The 24,047-nt window shown below is 47.9% G+C and overlaps 1 protein-coding gene across 2 annotated transcripts in view; it reads right to left on the bottom strand.

The window, feature by feature from the left end:
- Nucleotides 1-22,123, bottom strand: part of ZDHHC21 (zinc finger DHHC-type palmitoyltransferase 21) — a 110,799-nt gene extending 88,676 nt beyond the window's left edge. Inside the window, exon 1 of one of the 2 annotated variants that reach the window (XM_063914066.1) lies at nucleotides 21,866-22,116. The gene's annotated coding sequence lies outside the window, so the exon portion shown is untranslated. Of the gene's footprint in view, nucleotides 1-21,865 lie in introns of both variants that reach the window. The other variant, XM_063914067.1, reaches the window with a different exon arrangement.
- Nucleotides 22,124-24,047: the final 1,924 nt, after the last annotated feature.

The following is a 24,047-nucleotide window of genomic DNA, read 5'->3' on the forward strand; positions in this document are numbered from 1 at the left end:
AGATCGTGTCTGCTGAGGAAGTCTGCTTCCCAGTTGTCCACTCCCGGAAGAAAGACTGCTGACAGAGCGCTCAGGTGTTGTTCCGCCAAGCGAAGGATTCTTGTGGCCTCCGCCATTGCCGCTCTGCTCCTTGTGCCGCCTTGACGGTTGATATGTGCCACCGCTGTGACGTTGTCTGACTGTACCAGGACAGGTCGACCCTGAAGAAGGCTTCTTGCTTGTAGCAGGCCGTTGTAAATGGCTTTTAACTCGAGAACATTTATGTGGAGACCCGCTTCCTGGAACGACCATCTCCCTTGGAAGTTCCTGCCTTGGGTGACTGCACCCCAGCCCCGGAGACTCGCATCTGTTGTCAGAAGCACCCAATCCAGGATACCGAACCGGCGGCCCCCTAGAAGGTGAGGCCCTTGTAGCCACCACAGGAGGGAAATCCTGGCCCTGGGAGATAGACTTATCTTCCGGTGCATGTGCAGGTGAGACCCGGACCATTTGCTCAGCACGTCCCACTGGAAAACCCGGGCATGAAACCTGCCGAACGGAATGGCTTTGTACGTCGCCACCATCTTCCCCAGCACTCGTGTACATTGATGGATGGACACAGTCTTCGGCTTCAGAAGTTCCCTGACCAACAACTGCAGTTCTAGAGCCTTCTCTTGAGGAAGAAAAACTCTCTGTAATTCCGTGTCGAGGACCATGCCCAGAAAGGACAGCCGAGTGGTCGGAAGCAACTGAGATTTTGGTAAATTTAGCAGCCAACCATGCTGTTGAAGTACCGACAGCACCAAGTCCACACTCCTTAGCAACCGTTCCCTGGACCTCGCCTTTATCAGGAGATCGTCCAAGTACGGGATAATTGAAACCCCTTGCCTGCGAAGGAGAACCATCATTTCCGCCATAACCTTGGTGAACACTCTCGGGGCCGTGGAAAGGCCAAACGGCAACGTTTGAAATTGGTAATGAGAGTCCTGTATCGCAAACCTGAGGAAGGCCTGATGCGAAGTAAATATCGGGATGTGTAAGTAGGCATCCTTTAAGTCTACTGACGCCATACAATCCCCCCCTTCTAGGCTGGAAATCACAGCTCGAAGAGATTCCATCTTGAATTTGAAAACTTTCAAGTATGGATTGAAGGATTTTAGATTCAGAATTGGTCTGACCGAACCGTCCGGTTTCGGCACTACAAATAGGCTCGAGTAGAACCCCTCCCCCCGCTGTGACGGGGGAACTGGAACAATTACCCTCTGATGACACAATTTTTGTATCGCTGCCAACACCAGCTCCCTGTCCGGAAAAGACGCTGGTAAGGACGAAATGAAAAACCGGTGGGGGGGCACCTCCCGAAACTCCAGCTTCTAACCTTAAGATACAATCTCGAGGACCCAAGGATCGAGGCCTGAATGAACCCAGACCTGACTGAAGACTCGGAGACGGCCCCCCACCGGTCCGGACTCCCCCAGGGAAGCCCCGACGTCATGCGGTGGACTTGGTAGAGGCAGGGGAGGACTTTTGGTCCTGGGCGCCTGACACGGCAGGCGACTTCCTACCCCTTCCTTTACCCTTGGAAGCGAGGAAGGACGAACTCTTTCCACGCCTGTATTTGTTAGGACGAAAGGACTGCATCTGCTGATGTGGTGCCTTTTTGTGCTGCGTGGGAACATAGGGAAGAAAAGAGGACTTACCCGCTGTCGCGGTAGAGACCAGGTTTGCCAAGCCGTCCCCAAACAAGACATTACCTTTGAAGGGTAAAGCTTCCATAGCTCTCTTGGAGTCGGCATCAGCATTCCATTGATGGATCCACAACGCCCTCCTGGCCGATATTGACATGGCATTGGCTCTTGATCCCAAAAGACAGACATCCCTCGCCGCATCCTTCAGGTAATCTGCAGCGTCCTTGATATAACCAAGAGTCAGAAGAACATTATCTTTATCAAGGGTATCCATGTCAGTGGCTAAATTTTCGGCCCATTTAGCAATAGCACTACTCACCCACACCGACGCCACTGCAGGTCTGAGCAAAGCGCCTGTATTCGCAAAAATGGACTTCAGAGACGTCTCCAGCTTGCGATCCGCAGGATCCTTGAGAGCTGCCGTGTCCGGAGACAGAAGCGCCACCTTCTTAGACAAACGAGATAAAGCTTTGTCAACATTTGGAGACGACTCCCATTTTTCCCTATCATCAGAGGGGAAAGGATACGCCATGTAAATCCTCTTGGGAATCTGCCATTTCTTATCCAGCGACTCCCAAGCTTTTTCACAAAGAGTATTCATTTCATGAGAGGGGGGGAATTTTACTTCAGGTTTTTTCCCTTTGAACAAACAAATCCTTGTTTCTTGCACCGCAGGTTCATCAGAAATGTGTAAAACATCCTTTATAGCCACAATCATGTACTGAATACTCTTTACTAACCGCGGATGCAAAGCCGCCTCAGAAAAATCGACCTCAGAGTCAGAGTCCGAGTCGGTATCCATATCTGCCACCCGAGTAAACGGCCACTTATGCGAGCCCGATGGGGTCTGTACCTGAGATAAAGCCTCCTCTATGGACTTTTTCCACACCTGCGTCTGTGACACAGACTTATCTAACCTCTTGGACAATGAAGCTACATTCGTATTGATTGTAGTTAATAACGTGAGTAAATCAGGTGTCGGCTGCGCCGACAGACCCAAATCCAGACCCACAACTTCAGCCCCTACCACCTCCTCCGGGGAATCACATTCAGCCTCCGACATGTCGACACGTTTGACCGACACTGCGACACACACACAAAATGCCTCACCAGGGGACAGGCCTACAGAGAAGCCCAGAGAGAGAGACCCAAAGGGAGTATGCCAGCTCACACCCCAGCGCCTATATATCCCAAAAGGGGATATATAATTCCAGCGCTGCTAGATTTTGTAACTAATGCACCAAACACTGCGCCCCCCCCCCCTGAGAAATCTCCCCGTTACTTGCTACACCGAACATGTCTCTGCCGGCTCTTTCCGGACCCCAGTGACCTGCTGCCCAGGGCGCTCCCCCAGCGCCTTGCACCCTGCGAGTGCCTGATGTGTGTGGAAGCGTGGAGCGCAGCGTCTCCGCTGCGCTGTACCTGGTCACCGAAGTCTTCTGCCGTCCTGAAGTCTTCTGTTCTTCACATACTCACCCGACTTCTGACTTCTGGCTTCTGTGAGGGGGTGACGGCGTGGCTCCGGGAACAAGCAGCTAGGCGCACCAAGTGATCGAACCCTCTGGAGCTAATGGTGTCCAGTAGCCGAGAAGCAGAGCCTTGAAACTCACAGAAGTAGGTCTGCTTCTCCCCCCTCACTCCCACGCTGCAGGGAGCCTGTAGCCAGCAGGTTTCCCTGAAAATAAAAAAACTAACAAAAAGTATTTTCCAGAGAAACTCAGGAGAGCGCCCCTGTGAGTGTCCAGTCAGTCCTGGGCAAAGTCTAACTGAGGTCTGAAGGAGGGGCATAGAGGGAGGAGCCAGTTCACACCCAGTCTTAAGTCTTTTCAGTGTGCCCAAGCTCCTGCGGATCCCGTCTATACCCCATGGTCCTTTTGGAGTCCCCAGCATCCTCTAGGACGTAAGAGAAAAAACTATTATATTTGATGGCTGTTTACATAAAAGTATATTTTAAAGGTATGCTGCTCTTCGCACAAAGCAATAGTTCTGACTTGGTTTGTTACATTGATCCATTGGCAGCAAGAAATACTACAGCAGGGCTTGTTTCCTTTATTACTGGTTTAAGAAACATATATGCCAAACTCAAAAACACAATTAAAACCATGTACATGCTGTTTATGTCTTTGCTGTTAGAACATCCAACACAATTTAACAGCCCTGGGTGTCTGAATTATAAAAATTAAATGCAAGAAAAAAATATTTTAACAGCTAAATCACATTTAGTGGACTTTACACTGGCTGTTTAAGATAAGGTTCTAGAAATACTGAAGTCTGCACAGTAAGGAAAGTCTGTCCTCCTGTTTATAATCCTCCCTTCACTGTAAATCAATTTAAAACAGTAGGATGTTTGCAGATTACTGAAATGGTGATTCCAATTTCCAGGGTTTAATAGTAAAAAATAAACACATAATAAATTTTGTCTGCAGCAGCTTCATTTTTACAAAAGTAAAACCAATAAGAACTAGTCCATTCGGTAAATTCCATACAGGAAAACACAAGTGCAACTCTTAGGACCCTACATATATGAAGCATATAAACTCATAATTAATCATTACAAATAAATAATGAAGCATAGATATACTAATCAGTCAATTACTAACTACTCAGAAAGTGGTTGGTGTGTTAGCAAGCAGGTGGGTAAATAAATAGGAAATGTAATATTATCAAGCTTGTAAAATCCATTTATTACTTGTCACAATCTCTATATTTATAACATATGGGTTAATGTGTCAAGTAATAATAATAATAAGATTTTACTCACCGGTAAATCTATTTCTCGTAGTCCGTAGTGGATGCTGGGGACTCCGTAAGGACCATGGGGAATAGACGGCTCCGCAGGAGACTGGGCACACTAAAAGAAAGATTTGGTACTACCTGGTGTGCACTGGCTCCTCCCTCTATGCCCCTCCTCCAGACCTCAGTTAGGATACTGTGCCCGGAAGAGCTGACACAATAAGGAAGGATTTTGAATCCCGGGTAAGACTCATACCAGCCACACCAATCACACCGTATAACTCGTGATATTTAACCCAGTTAACAGTATGAAATACAACTGAGCCTCTCAACAGATGGCTCAACAATAACCCTTTAGTTAGGCAATAACTATATACAAGTATTGCAGACAATCCGCACTTGGGATGGGCGCCCAGCATCCACTACGGACTACGAGAAATAGATTTACCGGTGAGTAAAATCTTATTTTCTCTGACGTCCTAGTGGATGCTGGGGACTCCGTAAGGACCATGGGGATTATACCAAAGCTCCCAAACGGGCGGGAGAGTGCGGATAACTCCGCCCAAGATGAGCCCACCTTCCTCGTGGAATGGGCTTTCACTGATTTAGAATGCGGCAATCCAGCCGCAGAATGCGCCAGCTGAATTGTGCTACAAATCCAGCGAGCAATAGTCTGCTTAGAAGCAGGAGCACCTATTTTGTTGGGTGCATACAGGATAAAAAGCGAGTCAGTTTTCCTGACTCCAGCCGTCCTGGAAACATAAATTTTCAAGGCCCTGACTACGTCCAGTAACTTGGAATCCTCCAAGTCCTTAGTAGCCGCAGGCACTACAATAGGTTGGTTCAAGTGAAAAGCTGATACCACCTTAGGGAGAAACTGGGGACAAGTCCTCAATTCTGCCCTATCCATATGGAAAATCAGATAAGGGCTTTTACATGACAAAGCCGCCAATTCTGACACACGCCTGGCCGAAGCCAAGGCCAATAACATGACCACTTTCCACGTGAGATATTTGAGATCCACGGTTTTAAGTGGTTCAAACCAATGTGATTTTAGGAAACTCAACACCACATTGAGATCCCAAGGTGCCACAGGAGGCACAAAAGGGGGCTGAATATGAAGCACTCCCTTTACAAAAGTCTGAACTTCAGGCAGTGAAGCCAGTTCTTTCTGGAAGAAAATCGACAGAGCCGAAATCTGGACCTTAATGGAACCCAATTTTAGGCCCATAGTCACTCCTGACTGTAGGAAGTGCAGAAAACGACCCAGCTGAAATTCCTCTGTAGGGGCCTTCCTGGCCTCACACCACGCAACATATTTTCGCCAAATGCGGTGATAATGGTTTGCGGTTACTTCTTTCCTGGCTTTTATCAGCGTAGGAATGACTTCCTCCGGAATGCCCTTTTCCTTTAGGATCCGGAATTCAACCGCCATGCCGTCAAACGCAGCCGCAGGAAGTCTTGGAACAGACAGGGCCCCTGCTGTAGCAGATCCTGTCTGAGCGGTAGAGGCCATGGGTCCTCTGATATCATTTCTTGAAGCTCTGGGTACCAAGCTCTTCTTGGCCAATCCGGAACCACGAGTATCGTTCTTACTCCTCGCCTTCTTATTATTCTCAGTACCTTTGGTATGAGAGGCAGAGAAGGGAACACATAAACCGACTGGTACACCCACGGTGTCACTAGAGCGTCCACAGCTATCGCCTGAGGGTCCCTTGACCTGGCGCAATATCTCTTTAGCTTTTTGTTGAGGCGGGACGCCATCATGTCCACCTGTGGCCTTTCCCAACGGTTTACCAACAGTTTGAAGACTTCTGGATGAAGTCCCCACTCTCCCGGTTGTAGGTCGTGTCTGCTGAGGAAGTCTGCTTCCCAGTTGTCCACTCCAGGAATGAACACTGCTGACAGTGCTAAGACGTGATTTTCCGCCCATCGGAGAATCCCTGTGGCTTCTGCCACGCCATCCTGCTTCTTGTGCCGCCCTGTCGGTTTACATGGGCGACTGCCGTGATGTTGTCTGATTGGATCAGTACCGGCTGGCTTTGAAGCAGGGGTCTTGCCTGACTTAGGGCATTGTAAATGGCCCTCAGTTCCAGAATATTTATGTGTAGGGACGACTCCTGACTTGACCAAAGTCCTTGGAAATTTCTTCCCTGTGTGACTGCCCCCCAGCCTCGAAGGCTGGCATCCGTGGTCACCAGGACCCAGTCCTGTATGCCGAATCTGCGGCCCTCTAGAAGATGAGCACTCTGCAGCCACCACAGCAGAGACACCCTGGTCCTTGGAGACAGGGTTATCAGCCGATGCATCTGAAGATGCGATCCCGTCCAAGAGGTCCCACTGAAAAGTTCTTGCATGGAACCTGCCGAATGGAATTGCTTCGTAGGAAGCTACCAATTTTCCCAGGACTCGCGTGCAGTGATGCACCGACACCTGTTTTGGTTTCAGGAGGCCTCTGACTAGAGATGACAGCTCCTTGGCTTTCTCCTGCGGGAGAAACACTTTTTTCTGTTCTGTGTCCAGAACCATCCCCAGGAACAGTAGATGCGTCGTAGGAACCAGCTGCGACTTTGGAATATTCAGAATCCAGCCGTGCTGTTGTAGCACTTACCGAGATAGTGCTACTCTGACAACAACTGCTCCCTGGACCTCGCCTTTATAAGGAGATTGTCCAAGTACTGGATAATTCATTCGGCCATTACCTTGGTAAATACCCTCGGTGCCGGGGACAGACCAACGGCAACGTATGGAATTGGTAATGACAATCCTGTACCACAATTTTGAGGTACTCCTGGTGAGGAGGGTAAATAGGGACATGCAGGTAAGCATCCTTGATGTCCAGTGATACCCTGAAATTCTCCAGGCTTGCAATAATCGCCCTGAGCGATTCCATTTTGAACTTGAACCTTCGTATATAAGTGTTCAAGGATTTCAATTTTAGAATGGGTCTCACCGAACCGTCTGGTTTCGGTACCACAACATTTTTGGAATAGTAACCCCGGCCTTGTTGAAGGAGGGGTACCTTGATTTCACCTGCCGGAAGTACAGCTTGTGAATTGCCGCCAGTACTAACTCCCTATATCCGAGGGCAGCCGGCAAGGCTGATGTGAGGTAACGGCGAGGGGGAGTCGCCTCGAACTCCAGCTTGTATCCCTGTGATACTACTTGCAGAACCCAGTGATTCACCTGTGGGCAAGCCCACTGGTCCCTGAAGTTCCCGAGATGCGCCCCCACCGCACCTGTCTGTGGAGCCCCAGCGTCATGCTGTGGACTCAGAGGAAGCGGGGGAAGATTTTTGATCCTGGGAACTGGCTGTCTGTGCAGCTTTTTCCTTCTTCCCTTGTGCAGAAAGGAAGCGCCTTTGGCCCCCTTGCTTTTCTGAAGCCGAAAGGACTGTACCCGATAATACAGTGCTTCCTTAGGGTGTGAGGAAACCTGAGGTAGAAATTTTTCTTCCCAGCTGTTGCTGTGGATACGAGGTCCCAGAGACCATCCCCAAACAATTCCTCACCCTTATAAGGCAGAATCTCCATGTGCCTTTTAAAGTCAGCATCACCTGTCCACTGCCGGGTCTCTAATACCCTCCTGGCAGAATGGACCTTGCATTTATTCTGGACGCCAGCCGGCAAATATCCCTCTGTGCATCCCTCATATATAAGACTACGTCTTTAATATGCTCTATGTTAGCACCATATTCTCCCTGTCTAGGGTATTAATATTATCTGACAGGGTATCAGACCCTGCTGCAGCAGCACTATTCATGCTGAGGCAATTGCAGGTCTCAGTATAATACCCGAGTGTGTATATACAGACTTCAGGATAGCCTCCTGCTTTTTATCAGCAGGCTCCTTCAAAGTGGCCGTATCCTAAGACGGCAGTGCCACCTTTTATGACAAACGTGTGAGCGCCTTATCCACCCTAGGGGATATCTCCCAACGTGACCTATCCTCTGGCGGGAAAGGGTACGCCAGCAGTAATTTTTTTATCGGGGGAACCCACGCTTCTTCACACACTTCATTCACACAATCTGATGGGGGAACAAAACACTGGCTGCTTTTTCTCCCCAAACATAAAACCCCTTTTATGTGGTACTTGGGTTAATGTCAGAATGTGTAACACAATTTTTATTGCCGAGATCATGCAATGGATGTTCCTAGTGGATTGTGTATATGTCTCAACCTCGTCGACACTGGAGTCAGACTCCGTGTCGACATCTGTGTCTGCCATCTGAGGTAACGGGCGTTTTTTGAGTTCCTGATGGCCTTTGAGACGCCTGGGCAGGCGCGGGCTGAGAAGCCGGCTGTCCCACAGCTGTTACGTCATCCAGCCTTATATGTAAGGAGTTGACACTGTCGGTTAATACCTTCCACCTATCCATCCACTCTGGTGTCGGCCCCACAGGGGGCGACATCACATTTATCGGCATCTGCTCCGCCTCCACATAAGTCTCCTCATCAAACATGTCGACACAGCCGTACCGACACACCGCACACACACAGGGAATGCTCTGACTGAGGACAGGACCCCACACAGCCCTTTGGGGAGACAGAGAGAGAGTATGCCAGCACACACCAGAGCGCTATATAATGTAGGGATTAACACTATCACTGAGTGAATTTTCCCCAATAGCTGCTTGTATAAACAATATTGCGCCTAAATTTAGTGCCCCCCCTCTCTTTTTAACCCTTTGAGCCTGAAAACTACAGGGGAGAGCCTGGGGAGCTGTCTTGCAGCTGCACTGTGAAGAGAAAATGGCGCCCAGTGTGCTGAGGGAGATAGCTCCGCCCCATTTTTCGCGGACTTTTCTCCCGCTTTTTTTATGGATTCTGGCAGGGGTAATTATCACATATATAGCCTCTGGGGCTATATATTGTGATTATTTTGCCAGCCAAGGTGTTTTTATTGCTGCTCAGGGCGCCCCCCCCCCAGCGCCCTGCACCCTCAGTGACCGGAGTGTGAAGTGTGTATGAGGAGCAATGGCGCACAGCTGCAGTGCTGTGCGCTACCTTGGTGAAGACTAAAGTCTTCTGCCGCCGATTTTCCGGACCATCTTCATGCTTCTGGCTCTGTAAGGGGGACGGCGGCGCGGCTCCGGGAACGAACACCAAGGACGGGTCCTGCGGTCGATCCCTCTGGAGCTAATGGTGTCCAGTAGCCTAAGAAGCCCAAGCTAGCTGCAAGCAGGTAGGTTCGCTTCTTCTCCCCTTAGTCCCTCGTTGCAGTGAGCCTGTTGCCAGCAGGTCTCACTGTAAAATAAAAAACCTAACATATACTTTCTTTCTAGGAGCTCAGGAGAGCCCCTAGTGTGCATCCAGCTCGGCCGGGCACAGAAATCTAACTGAGGTCTGGAGGAGGGGCATAGAGGGAGGAGCCAGTGCACACCAGGTAGTACCAAATCTTTCTTTTAGTGTGCCCAGTCTCCTGCGGAGCCGTCTATTCCCCATGGTCCTTACGGAGTCCCCAGCATCCACTAGGACGTCAGAGAAAATAATTTTATTTATATAGCGCTCTTTCTCCAATAGGACTCAAGGCGCTTAACAGATACATAGCATAATATAGTACAGAAAATAATGAAGTACATTTTCATAAAATACAGAAGCATGAAGATACTAAAAGGGACATTATGGAAATGCTTGAGTAAACAGGAAAGTCTTGAGTCTACTTTTGAAGGATTCTATAGTTGGGGCCTCTCGCACTGTGCGGGGAAGTGAGTTCCATAGAGTCGGAGCCACATGACTAAAAGCTCGACCCCCAGATGAATTACGGTGGATTCTAGGTACTGCTAAAAGTCCTTCATCTACAGATCGCAGTAATCGAGTGGGGCTGTATGGGGTCAGAAGCTGTTTCAGGTACCTTGGGCCTTGGTCATGTAATGCTTTGAAACTCAGTAAGCCAATCTTGAATATGATTCGCCATCGTACAGGCAGCCAGTGAAGGGAGTAGAGGATGGGTGTTATGTGGCTAGAACGGGGCTGGTTGGTTAATAGCCTGGCAGCTGTGTTTTGCACCAGCTGTAAGCGCTGCAATTCTTTTGCTGGTAGACCAAGGTAGAGGGCATTACAGTAGTCTAAACGAGATGATACAAATGCATGTATGACTTTTGACATATCATCTGAGGAAATTAAGTGCTTGATTCTGGCTATGTTCCTCAGGTGAAAGAATGAGGATTTGATTGTGGCTGATATCTGATGTTTAAGTGTCAAGCCACCATCCAGGACAACGCCAAGATTCTGCACAAGATCACTGGTCTGTAATTCTGAATCCCCGAGTGTAAGTCCAGTTGGTTGGCTATGCTGCAGTCTTGTCCTTTGATGTTGCGGTCGTATCATAAGGACCTCTGTTTTATCCGGGTTCAGTCGCAGCCAACTGGCGCTCATCCACTCCTGTAGTTCAGCTAGACAGCCATTTAGGGTTGCTATTGGGTTATCAGTGCCCGAAGCAAAGGACAAGTACAGTTGTGTATCATCTGCATAGCAGTGGTAGACCAGGCCATGGCGCCTGATTATTTCGCCCAATGGGAGCATGTATACTGCAAAAAGCATGGGGGATAGTATAGAACCTTGTGGGACACCACATGGCAATGGCACTGGTGGTGATGAGTATAATCCAGATGATACTCTCTGTGACCTGCCTGTGAGAAATTATTTGAACCAGCTTAGGACTGTGCCATCCAGACCACAGAAATGTATCAGTCGCTCAATCAGAAGCCCATGGGTCCACGGTATCAAATGCTGCAGAGAGATCCAGAAGGATTAATATTGAACAGTCACCTCTGTCTTTTGCCATCAGAAGATCATTTAACACACACACCAGGGCTGTTTCAGTGCTATGTCTTCTCCTGAATCCTGATTGAAATGGATCATAAATATCATGGGTTGTCAGGCGGGTTTCCAGTTGATTTGCAACGACTTTCTCAATAACCTTTCCTAGGAAAGGAAGGTTTGATACCGGTCTGTAGTTGGTCATGCAGTCGGGATCTAAATTAGGTTTTTTAAGAAGCGGTCTAACAATTGCTTCCTTTAGGGGTCCAGGAAAAATGCCTGTCTGCAAAGAGCATTGAAAAATTTTTGTAAAGACAGGACCAATTATATCCATACAACCTATTAGAAGCTTGGTAGTGAAAAGTAGTGAAAAGAGTGGAGAAGTGCACCAGTGGAGTAGTTACCAATGGCATATTAATAGGGGTGTACTATATTAGATAGAGGGTGTCTAGTTAGACCAGGCATTCCCAACCGCCGTCCCCAAGGCACACCAACAGTGCAGGTTTTAGTGATATCCAGGCTGCAGCACAGATGGTTACATCAAAATAACTGAGCTACTAATTAAGTCACCTGTGCTAGATATCACTAAAACCAGGACTGTTAGTGTGCCTTGAGGACCGAGGTTGAGAAACACTGAGTTAGACAGTCAATAGATGGACACCACATGTTAGACAGTACAAAAGGTCGACAGGGTCAAAAGGTCGACAGGGTCAAAAGGTCGACAGGGTCAAAAGGTCGACATGAAAAAGTCGAGACGTAAAAAAGGTGGACACCTTTTTTTTTTTGCATTTTTGGGGTTTGTGTGGATAGTTCTGTCATCTGGGACCCCCAATTGTAGAAAGGCATTCGCTTGCCACGATTCAGGGTCAGTAGCTCGCTGTGTTCGCCACAAGGTTTATAACCATCTCTATGAAAACATGGATCAAGAAGGTATGAAAATGTCCAGAGACATGTCAAATAAAAAATAAAAACCTGTGTTTACCTTTTTTATGTCAACTATTTTCAGGTCGCCCTTTTGACCCTGTCTACCTTTTGTACTGTACTTTTTTCATGTCGGCCTTTTGAACCTGTCGACCTTTTGAACCTGTCGACCCTAGTGCCCAGAGCTTTACAGCGCTGCCGGCTAGAGAGGAGGGGGCCCAGGCAGATCCTGCCTACGGGTCTCCTCCTCTCTACAAACATTCCTGGTAGTTACCCAGCTTCTACTTTAATTTTATAGTATGTACTTGATAAATGAAATATCTCAAAGCTGACTGGTTGCTATAGGCAACTTCTCTGCTGGATACATCAACCCCATAGATTTATAGCTTTAAAAAACAATCTTTGGACAAAAAATGCCTAAAATGCAAAGCCTATGTGATAACTATCATGTCTGCGCATAGCCAATGAAGTGCGTCACGTGACGTGCGTTGGCTTGGTGGGTATATAACGTGTGTGAGAGGCCGTCTGCACACATAGGATTCATTCCATAGATTGTAAGCTTGCGAGCAGGGCCCTCATACCTCTATGACTGTTTGTTTTTACCCAGTTTTGTCATCTAATTGTGTCCAGTTGTAAAGCGCAACGGAATTTGCTGCGTTATATAAGAAACTGTTAATAAATAAATAATAATTGCTGCCTTGGGTAAAAGGAATGATTTTAGTTATTTGCAAAAAGGGGGGGGATGATTATTGTCTTTCAGGCCAAGGGTGGCAGTATTTCTGAAACAGTGCAGTTTGTGAACGGTCAACATGTTGCTGTGATGAAGGTGTATCGTGACTGGACAAATGACACCATTGCAAATAACTGACGTGGAAACTGTGGAGCACCACGTGCCCCTCACAGTGCCAGGTATACAGATGTCCCCACAGTGCCAGGTATACAGATGCCCCCACAGTGCCAGGTATACAAATGCCCCTCACAGTGCCAGGTATACAAATGCCCCTCACAGTGCCAGGTATACAAATGCCCCTCACAGTGCCTGGTATACAGATGACCCCCATAGGGGTCGATTCTATTCGGCAACTTAAGAATAGCGCTGGGAATTAGCTCCCGACGCTATTCAATTCAGCTGCTAGTGCCCCGCAATTGTCGGGAATTCTTCTCTCATCCCCGGGGGATGAGAGCAGAAACCCGACAAAAGTGCTGCCTCGTGGCCGGCGCGAGGCTGATTCTGTCGGGAATCAGCATCGCCGCGGGTAGTTAAGTCGGAGAATGCCCGTTCTCCCGACAAAACTACCTGTTAAGTCGGCGAGAACGGGACATCGCCGACTTAACTGGAGCTGAATTGAATAGCGTCGGGAGCTAATTCCCGGCGCTATTCTTAAGTTGCCGAATAGAATCGACCCCATAGTGCCAGGTATACAGATGACCCCCACAGTGCCAGGTATGCAGATGCCCCCCCGTCCCGCTTACCGCTCCTTTCGGCGGGGACACGGAGGAGAGCGCGGCTATGTTGGGCGGCGGCGTGTAAGACTTGAAACCAGCCGCCGGTTCGAGAGCCAATCAGAGCTCGCGGACCGGCAGCCGCGGCTCCTGATTGGCTGCCGGTCCGCGAGCTCTGATTGGCTCACGAACCGGCGGCTGGTTTCAAGTCCTACACGCCGCCGCCGCCCAACAATAGCCGCGCTCTCCTCCGTGTGGTGACAGCTGAGACACGCTGCCGCCGGACTGTGCGGCGGCGTGTCTCACTGAGAGGAGCGGGTGGGCCGGACCAAAAGGCTTCGCGGGCCTTATACGGCCCGCGGGCCGGAGGTTCCCCACCCCTGCCTTACACAATAGGTGGCACATTTTCAATGCTCTGCAAAACAGAGGAGCATCTTTATCATGCAGAAGCTGAAGAGCATTAAAGAAAAATGGGGCAGATGTATTAAGCATGGAGAAGGGATAAAGAAGTGATAAAGCAGTGATAAGTACAAGGTGATAACGCACCAGTCAGTCATTACGGATTTAAAAAATGACAGTTAGGAGCTGATTGGCTGGTGCGTTATCACCTTGCACTTATTACTTCTTTATACCTTCTCCAGGCTTAATACATCTGCCCCAGTGTTCTCCTTAACCTTTCAGCCATTTTCCTCTGCTTCTTTTACAGTTTGTATAAGAGTGCTCCTTTTTCTATCTTTAATATTCTGAATGGAACACACATGTACTGTAGGCAAAGCTTAGTGAACACAACCCTAACAATCCCTATGGTAACATGCACATTCTCTTTATATTGTCAGCAACAGAAACCAGAAAACATGTTTAACTGGAAACATTAATGAATAGATGTTTTAAACACGGAATTTGAAAACAATTGTTTAAGAAACTCTAAGGCTAAATTCCAGTCACCTGACTGACAAATCATTCCACTTGCTGCAAAGCCACATGGTTAAAGAGCACGTAAGCTACTTTTTCACATTAACATTCATTAAGATAGTGTACAACTGAATAGCTTGTCTGATTAGATAGACACAGATCAATACGTTAGTTTTTAAATATAGCTGTAGTGCAAGACTGAGCAATGCATTTAGCCTTCATTAATCAGCTATGAACAAAACCACTGTGATCAGAGAATAATTATAGGAGAAAGCCAAAAACTGTTAAAGCTGACCTTTTACCTGGAAAAATAAGAATTTACTCACCGGTAATTCTATTTCTCGTAGTCCGTAGTGGATGCTGGGAACTCCGTAAGGACCATGGGGAACAGCGGGCTCCGAAGGAGGCTGGGCACTCTAGAAAGATCTTAGACTACCTGGTGTGCACTGGCTCCTCCCACTATGACCCTCCTCCAAGCCTCAGTTAGGTACTGTGCCCAGACGAGCGTACACAATAAGGAAGGATTTTGAATCCCGGGTAAGACTCATACCAGCCACACCAATCACACCGTACAACTCGTGATATGAAACACAGTTAACAGTATGAAACAATAGAGCCTCTCAACAGATGGCACAACAATAACCCGATTTAGTTAACAATAACTATGTACAAGTATTGCAGATAAACCGCACTTGGGATGGGCGCCCAGCATCCACTACGGACTATGAGAAATAGAATTACCGGTGAGTAAATTCTTATTTTCTCTGACGTCCTAGTGGATGCTGGGAACTCCGTAAGGACCATGGGGATTATACCAAAGCTCCCAAACGGGCGGGAGAGTGCGGATGACTCTGCAGCACCGAATGAGAGAACTCCAGGTCCTCCTCAGCCAGGGTATCAAATTTGTAGAATTTTGCAAACGTGTTTGCCCCTGACCCAGTAGCTGCTCGGCAAAGTTGTAAAGCCGAGACCCCTCGGGCAGCCGCCCAAGATGAGCCCACCTTCCTTGTGGAATGGGCATTGATAGATTTTGGCTGTGGCAGGCCTGCCACAGTATGTGCAAGCTGAATTGTACTACAAATCCAACGAGCAATAGTCTGCTTAGAAGCAGGAGCACCCAGCTTGTTAGGTGCATATAGGATAAACAGCAAGTCAGATTTTCTGACTCTAGCCGTTCTGGAAACATATATTTTCAGTGCCCTGACAACGTCTAGCAACTTGGAGTCCTCCAAGTCCCTAGTAGCCGCAGGCACCACAATAGGCTGGTTCAGGTGAAACGCTGACACCACCTTTGGGAGAAACTGGGGACGAGTCCTCAATTCTGCCCTATCCATATGGAAAATCAAATAAGGGCTTTTACAAGACAAAGCCGCCAATTCTGATACTCGCCTGGCAGAAGCCAAGGCCAATAACATAACCACCTTCCACGTGAGATATTTCAGATCCACGGTTTTTAGTGGTTCAAACCAATGTGATTTTAAGAAACTCAACACCACGTTGAGATCCCAAGGTGCCACAGGAGGCACAAACGGGGGCTGACTATGCAGCACTCCTTTTATAAATGTCTGAACTTCAGGTACTGAAGCTAGTTCTTTTTGAAAGAAAATCGACAGAGCCGAGATCTGTACCTTAATGGAACCCAATTTAAGGCCCATAGTCACTCCTGCTTGCAGGAAATGCAGAAATCGACCTAGTTGAAATTCCTCTGTTGGGGCCCTTTCGGCCTCACACCATGCAACATATTTTCGCCAAATGCGGTGATAATGAGTTGCTGTAACCTCTTTCCTGGCTTTAGTAAGCGTAGGAATGACTTCCTCCAGAATGCCCTTTTCCTTCAGGATCCGGCGTTCAACCGCCATGCCGTCAAACGCAGCCGCGGTAAGTCTTGGAACAGACAGGGCCCCTGCTGCCGCAGGTCCTGTCTGAGTGGCAGAGGCCATGGGTCCTCTGATATAAATTCTTGAAGTTCTGGGTACCAAGCTCTTCTTGGCCATCCACGAGTATCGTTCTTACTCCTCGCCTTCTTATTATTCTCAGTACCTTTGGTATGAGAGGCAGAGGGGAGAACACATAAACCGACCGGTACACCCACGGTGTTACCAGAGCGTCCATAGCTATCCCCTGAGGGTCCCTTGACCTGGTGCAATATCTTTTATAGCTTTTTGTTGAGGCGGGACGCCATCATGTCCACCTGTGGCCTTTCCCAATGGTGTACAATCCTATTGGAAGACTTCTGGAGGAAGTCCCCATTCTCCCGGGTGGAGGTCGTGTCTGTTGAGAAGATCTGCTTCCCAGTTGTCCACTCCGGGAATGAACACTGCTGACAGTGCTAACACATGATTTTCCGCCTATCGGAGAATCCTTGTGGCTTCTGCCATCGCCAACCTGCTTCTTGTGCCGCCCTGTTGGTTTACATGGGCGATTGCCGTGATGTTGTCTGATTGGATCAGTACCGGCTGGTTTTGAAGCAGAGGCCTTGCCGGCCTCAGGGCATTGTAAATGGCCCTCAGATCCAGAATATTTATGTGTAGGGAAATAACCTGACTTGACCAAAGTCCCTGGAAGTTTCTTCCCTGTGTGACTGCCCCCCAGCCTCAAAGGCTGGAATCCATGGTCACTAGGACCTAGTCCTGTATGCCGAACCTGCGGCCCTCTTGAAGATGGGCACTCTGCAGCCACCACAGTAGAGATACCCTGGTCCTTGGAGACAGGGTTATCAGCCTATGCATCGGAAGATGCGATCCGGACCACTTGTCCAACAGGTCCCTCTGAAAAGTTCTTGTATGGAACCTGCCTAATGGGATTGCTTCGTAGGAAGCTACCATTTTTCCCAGGACTCGCGTGCAATGATGCACCGCTACCTATTTTGGTTTCAGGAGGTCTCTGACTAGAGATGACAACTCCTTGGCTTTCTCCTCCGGGAGAAACACTATTTCTGGTTTATGTCCAGAACCATCCCCAGGTACAGTAGACGTGTCATAGGAACCAGCTGTGACTTTGGACTGTTTAGAATCCAACTATGCTGTTGTAGCACTTTCCAAAATAGTGCTACCCCGACTACCAACTGCTCCTTGGACCTCGCCCTTATAACGAGATTGTCCAAGTACGGGATAATTACAACTCCCTTTTTTCGAAGGAGTATCATCATTTCGGCCATTACCTTGATAAAACACCCTCGGTGCCATGTACAGTCCAAACGGCAGTGTCTGGACTTGGTAATGGTAATCCTGTACCACAAATCTGAGGTACTCCTGGCGAGGATGGTAAATGGGAACATGCAGGTAAGCATCCTTGATGTCCCGGGATACCATGTAATCCCCCTCGTCCAGGCTTGCAATAACCGCCCTGAGCGATTCCATCTTGAACTTGAATTTTTTTATGTTCAAGGATTTTAAATATAAAATGGGTCACACCGAACCATGCGGTTTCGGTACCCCAACCCGTGTGGAATAGTAACCCCGTCCTTGTTGAAGTAGGGGCACCTTGAGTATTACCTGCTGGGAATACCGCTTATTAATTGCCTCTAGCACAGCCTCCCTGCCTGAGGGAGTTGTCAGCAAGGCATATTTTAGGAAACGGCTGGGGGGAGACATCTCGAATTCCAGCTTGTACCCCTGAAATACTACTTGAAAGAAACAGGGATCCACCTGTGAGCGAGCCCACTAATTGCTGAAATTTTTGAGACGGCCCCCCACCGTACCTGGCTACACCTGTGGAGCACCCGCGTCATGGTGTGTACTCACAGGAGGCGGGGGAAGAATCTTGATTCTGGGAACAGGCTGACTGGTGCAGCTTTTTCCCTCTACCCTTGTCTCTGTACAGAAAGGAAGCGCCATTTGACCCGCTTGCTTTTCTGAAGCCGAAAGGACTGTACCTTTGTCTGTGAGGAAACCTGAGGTAAAATTATTTCTTCTCAGCAGTTGCTGTGGATACGAGGTCCCAGAGACCATCCCCAAATAATTCCTCACCCTTATAAGGCTCTCTATGCGCTTTTTAAGTCAGCATCACCTGTCCAGTGACAGGTCTCTAATACCCTCCTGACAGAATGGACATTACATTTATTTTGGATGCCAGCCGGCAAAATATCCCTCTGTGCATCCCCCATATATAAGACGACGTCTTTAATATGTTTTTATGTTTGCCAACTAGTATCCCTGTTTGACAGGGTCACCGACCACGCTGCAGCAGCACTATCTGCAGGTCTCAGTCTAGTACCTGAGTGTGTAAATACAGACTTCAGGATAGCCTCCTGTTTTTTATCAACAGGTACCTATTAAAGTGGCCGTATCCTAAGACGGCAGTGCCACCTTTTTTGACAAACGTGTGAGCGCCTTATCCACCCTAGGGGATATCTCCCAGCGTAACTTATCCTCCTGGCGGGAAAGGGTACGCCATCAGTAACTTTTTATAAATTACCAGTTTCTTAACGGGGGAACCCACGCTTTTCACACACTTCATTTATTCATCTGATGGGGGAACAAAACACTGCCTGTTTTTTCTCCCCAAACCTAAAACCCATTTATAGAGGTGCTTGGGTTAAAGTCAGAAATGTATAACACATTTTTTATTGCCGGGATCAAGTCACGGATGTTCCTAGTGGATTGTGTATATGTCTCCACCTTGTCGACACTGGAGTCAGACTCTGTGTCGACATCTGTGTCTGCCGAGAGAGCGGGCGTTTTTGAGCCCCTGATGGCCTTTGAGACGCCTGGGCAGGCGCGGGCTGCGAAGCCGGCTGTCCCACAGCTGTTACGTCATCCACCCTTTTATGTAAGGAGTTGACACTGTCGGTTAATACCTTTTACCTATCTATCCACTCTGGTGTCGGCCCCACAGGGGGCGACATCACATATATCGGCCTCTGTTCCGTCACCATATAAGCCTCCTCATTCAACATGTCGACACAGCCGTACCGACACACCGCAGACACACAGGGAATGCTCTAAACGAGGACAGGACCCACAAAAGCCCTTTGGGGGGACAGAGTGAGAGTATGCCAGCACACACCAGAGCGCTATATAATGCAGGGACTAACTGAGTTATGTCCCCTATAGCTGCTGTTTTTATATATAATGTATACTGCGCCTAAATTTAGTGCCCCCCCTCTCTTTATTAACCCTTTGTAGACTGCAGGGGAGAGCTAGGGAGCTTCCTTCCAGCGGAGCTGTGAGGGAAAATGGCGCCAGTGTGCTGAGGAGATAGGCTCCGCCCCTTTTTCGCAGCCTATTCTCCCGTTTTTTATGGAATTCTGGCAGGGGTATTTACCTCATATATAGCCCCTGGGGCCATATATTGAGGTATTTTAGCCAGCCAAGGTGTTTTTATTGCTGCCTCAGGGCGCCCCCCCCAGCGCCCTGCACCCTCAGTGACCGAAGTGTGAAGTGTGTGAGAGGAGCAATGGCGCACAGCTGCAGTGCTGTGCGCTACCTTGGTGAAGACAGAGTCTTCATGCCGCCGATTTTCCGGACCATCTTCTTGCTTCTGGCTCTGTAAGGGGGACGGCGGCGCGGCTCCGGGACCGAACATCAAGGCTGGGCCTGCGGTCGATCCCTCTGGAGCTAATGGTGTCCAGTAGCCTAAGAAGCCCAATCCGGCTGCAAGCAGGCGAGTTCGCTTCTTCTCCCCTTAGTCCCTCGCTGCAGTGAGCCTGTTGCCAGCAGGTCTCACTGAAAATAAAAAAATCTAAGACTATTACTTTCTAAGAGCTCAGGAGAGCCCCTAGTGTGCATCCAACCTCGGCCAGGCACGAAATCTAACTGAGGCTTGGAGGAGGGTCATAGTGGGAGGAGCCAGTGCACACCAGGTAGTCTAAGATCTTTCTAGAGTGCCCAGCCTCCTTCGGAGCCCGCTGTTCCCCATGGTCCTTACGGAGTTCCCAGCATCCACTAGGACATCAGAGAAAATAGGTTTCCCTCGCTAGAGAGCCAGGTATGGGTCCAAGTAGACTTTTTTTCTAAAGGTTACACTACTATTGTAATACACAACCATCAGATCAATAAAGCTCACAGTCCTTAAACAGCTGCAAGGGATGTGTGCAGACAAGGACTAACCAAAACCTGTAATCTCTTGGGTGCAATTTGTATTTGATGCCCATTGATGTGATGTAATGATACATTGCACCTCCATACACACTAAACAATCTGCTGTTTTACCTTTTAGTATCTGTTAGACTCTTAGAGGATACCTATCATCAGAGCAATTCATGTAACAACACCTATCAGCCATGGATTCACCCCACTGGACGTGTAGCACATCCAATGGGCTGATTCAATGAACAACAGCTGGGAACACACTATACAATGTGTACGATATATTGTTCCAATCTGAGTCGGAACGATATATCTTATAGTGTACCCAGCTTCAGCAACATCCTTACAGTACCAAAGGCTTTCTAAAATACTGTTTATGTATATATATATATATATATATATATATATATATATATACACACATATATATATATATATATATATATATATATATAATGTCAGTTACAATTAAATAACACAACTTCCTTTCAGTTACTCAAAACTTGTCAAAGTTGCTAAATGGTTATATAGTTACATAATCATCTTGGTCATAAGTGTAAAAATACACAGCTATAGAGGAATTCTTTATTATTGTGTTGTACATTTATATGTCAATGTTACGCAGCAGACTACAAGAATGGAAAGCAAATGAAAACTGACCGTGACATTCCCAACCAGAACAAATTCATGAACAGATGTCCAGGTCAAATTTAAAGACAATATGGATTTTTACTGAATTGCAGAAACATTTCCCATAAACCAATTAGGTGGGGCTATAAGTGGAATTAGAGCCATTGCCCATATACTGATGTGACACGCTATTTCTATGGCAGGTTGCATTTACAGTAGCACACTATTCCCTGCCCAGGAACACATGTAACTACAACGGGCTCTATTCTGTACTAGGCACATCAAGTGCAGTACATGCCATTTATACATGTCGACTTTTAAAAGATGGGCTTATATGAGTGGCTCTTTGGGGTTAATTAAATAGTGTTATGGACACACATGCATCATAGTCCACTGCAAGATATTATTATTAGGACACTGACACTGGGGTCCCAGCGGTAAGTCAACTTCCGAATCCTCAGAAGTTTGTACAGAATGAACTACAGGGGGTATCCCCGCACTTAGGTGGGGGCTCCCAGTGATGTCACACAGCTTCCTGTCAGATAGAGGAATGTCCTCTCCATGACACAGGGAGCAGCAGCCCCAGCTACCACACCTATAGCTGCTGCAGCCAGTCATCCTAAGGCGGCTGTAATGGCTCCATATACCACATTACCCTTATCAATGTGTAATACAGCAAAGGCACTATACATAAGCAACGTGTGTATAGAGGTATATGCAGTGTATGCCTCGCTCACATGGCGTCGGGTAAATGAATGCAGGCACTCACCGAGCACAGACTCCACTCAGCGAGAGACAGTCCCTGAGTGCACTCACACCTGCCCCGCTGTGCTCCCGGCCCTGCAGTCATCACCGTATCATTTCCCAGTAGTGATGATGATTATGTGCCCTCCTCCCACAGCTTCCTGTTCCTGCAGCATCACAACACGCACACTCCCACACTACACCCTGCCGCACAGCGTGCGCCGCCCCGCACTGGTCACACTATGCTGTGCACGCACACTGTCACTGGCTGAGCCAACTGCAGCCCTGCCTGCCTCTCCCACAACACACGCTGCGCGCTCACACTGGCGCCGCCGCCTTCACTATAGCAACATGGTGTTAGGCATGACCTCAGCCCCAGCACATTGTGCTAATATCTATGTATCAAAACTTCTAAAGAGATACAGTGGAGACGTTGTCCATAGCAACCAATCAGCATCTGTCATTTTCTAGACTGTGCTAGAATGAATGATAGCTTGAAACGGAGTGGTTGCTGTGGACAACCTCCACATTATCTCTTTAGAACAGGGCTGGGCAATAATGTTACATTGTATGCCCGTGATAAAAAAAAAAAAGCACTATGTAATTATGTAATGTTTAAATATAAAATGAAAAGTACTGCATAGACTAGCAACGTGACATGTAACACACAAAATAAAAGTGTGCCTGAGTTGTATTGTATGCTACAGGTACCTAGTTACTACTAAACATCGGGGGCTCGGTTCAACTGGAGGAGTCGCAATCGCAAAGGGGTAGAAATGGCAGCTACAGCAACTCTATTCCCTCCATGGCCCACTCTCGTCCCAGACTCGTGTCTGCAAACAAAAATCCACAAGTCCGGTGGTACCCAAAGTGTGGCATATATAGTAGCTACACTTGCTGGCAGGTCTTATTGAATTGAGCCTAAAGATTGTGGGCCTGATTTAGCGTTACACGCTATGGCAATACAAACAGCCAATGTTTTATCTTCTAGGTGTATACAGTGTCGGACTGGGGCAAGAAGGGCCCACCGGGGTAATGCAGGGGTAGGGGCCCGTGCATAAGGGTGTGGCCAGGCAATAGTGGAGGTGTGGCCAACCACCACAGAGGCTCGGCTATGGTGGTAGTTCCAAGTTGATCGCAGCAGGAAATTTTTTAGCAATTGGGCAGAACCATGTGCACTGCAGGGGGGACAGATATAACATGTGCAGAAAGAGATAGATTTGGGTGTGGTGTGTTCAATCTGCAATCTAAATTGCAGTGTAAAAATAAATCAGCCAGTATTTACCCTGCACAGAAACAAAATAACCCACCCAAATCTAACTCTCTATGCACATGTTATATTTGCCTCCCCTGCAGTGCACATGGTTTTGCCCAACTGCTAAAAACTTTCCTGCTGCGGTCAACTTGGAATTACCCCCTAAGTGTAAGAGAGTGCATGGGCAAGGCCCATAGTCCTGTGCAGTATAAGGGAACATATGTATAATGTATGATTAAAGTGCACTAGGATACAGCCTGGAACCTAATCCCTAGAGGAGGAGGAGGGCCCACAGGCAGTAGGACCCACCGGTGGTTTCTCCTGTTCCCCTGTGGGCCAGTCCGACCCTGCGTGTATATCCCGAATGTGACCGCACGGTGACCCAGAACAGATTTGGACACAGGGTCTGTGTATATCAGTTGGGTTTCCTGCAAAGTAATGGGGGTGGCATGTCGCAGGCCAAAGACGCTCACACAGGAAGCCTTACTCAGATGGAGAAACTGCACCTGCCATAGGGTTGATGCAAGTTTCGATGGTGTATCTAGAAAGGAAATGCATCACTGCAAGACATTCAGCACGTTTAGATCGATTTTTTAAAAAGCAAGGTACATTTTAGAAAGTCAGACATGTAATTCACCATCATGAAAAATAATAGTGTTTTTGGCATTTGAAGCAATGTTTTGTAACACACACACACACACACACACACACACACACACACACACTTATATTTATATGATTATTTAGGACCCTTCATTCACTAGGTCATTCATAATCATCGATGGTTTATGGCTGCTGAAGAATAATTGTGCCATTGATGGGGAGAATTAGATGATTTCCATCCATCGATGGCACAGCATAACCATTTTTTACATTTTTTTCCCAAGGTGTCGGGACACAGAGCATAGCACTGCCCCCTGACACCCACAAAGTCCAGCCCTCAGGTTCTGAT

Source organism: Pseudophryne corroboree, chromosome 1 (assembly GCF_028390025.1).
Source record: "Pseudophryne corroboree isolate aPseCor3 chromosome 1, aPseCor3.hap2, whole genome shotgun sequence".
NCBI classification, from domain to species: Eukaryota; Metazoa; Chordata; class Amphibia; order Anura; family Myobatrachidae; genus Pseudophryne; species Pseudophryne corroboree.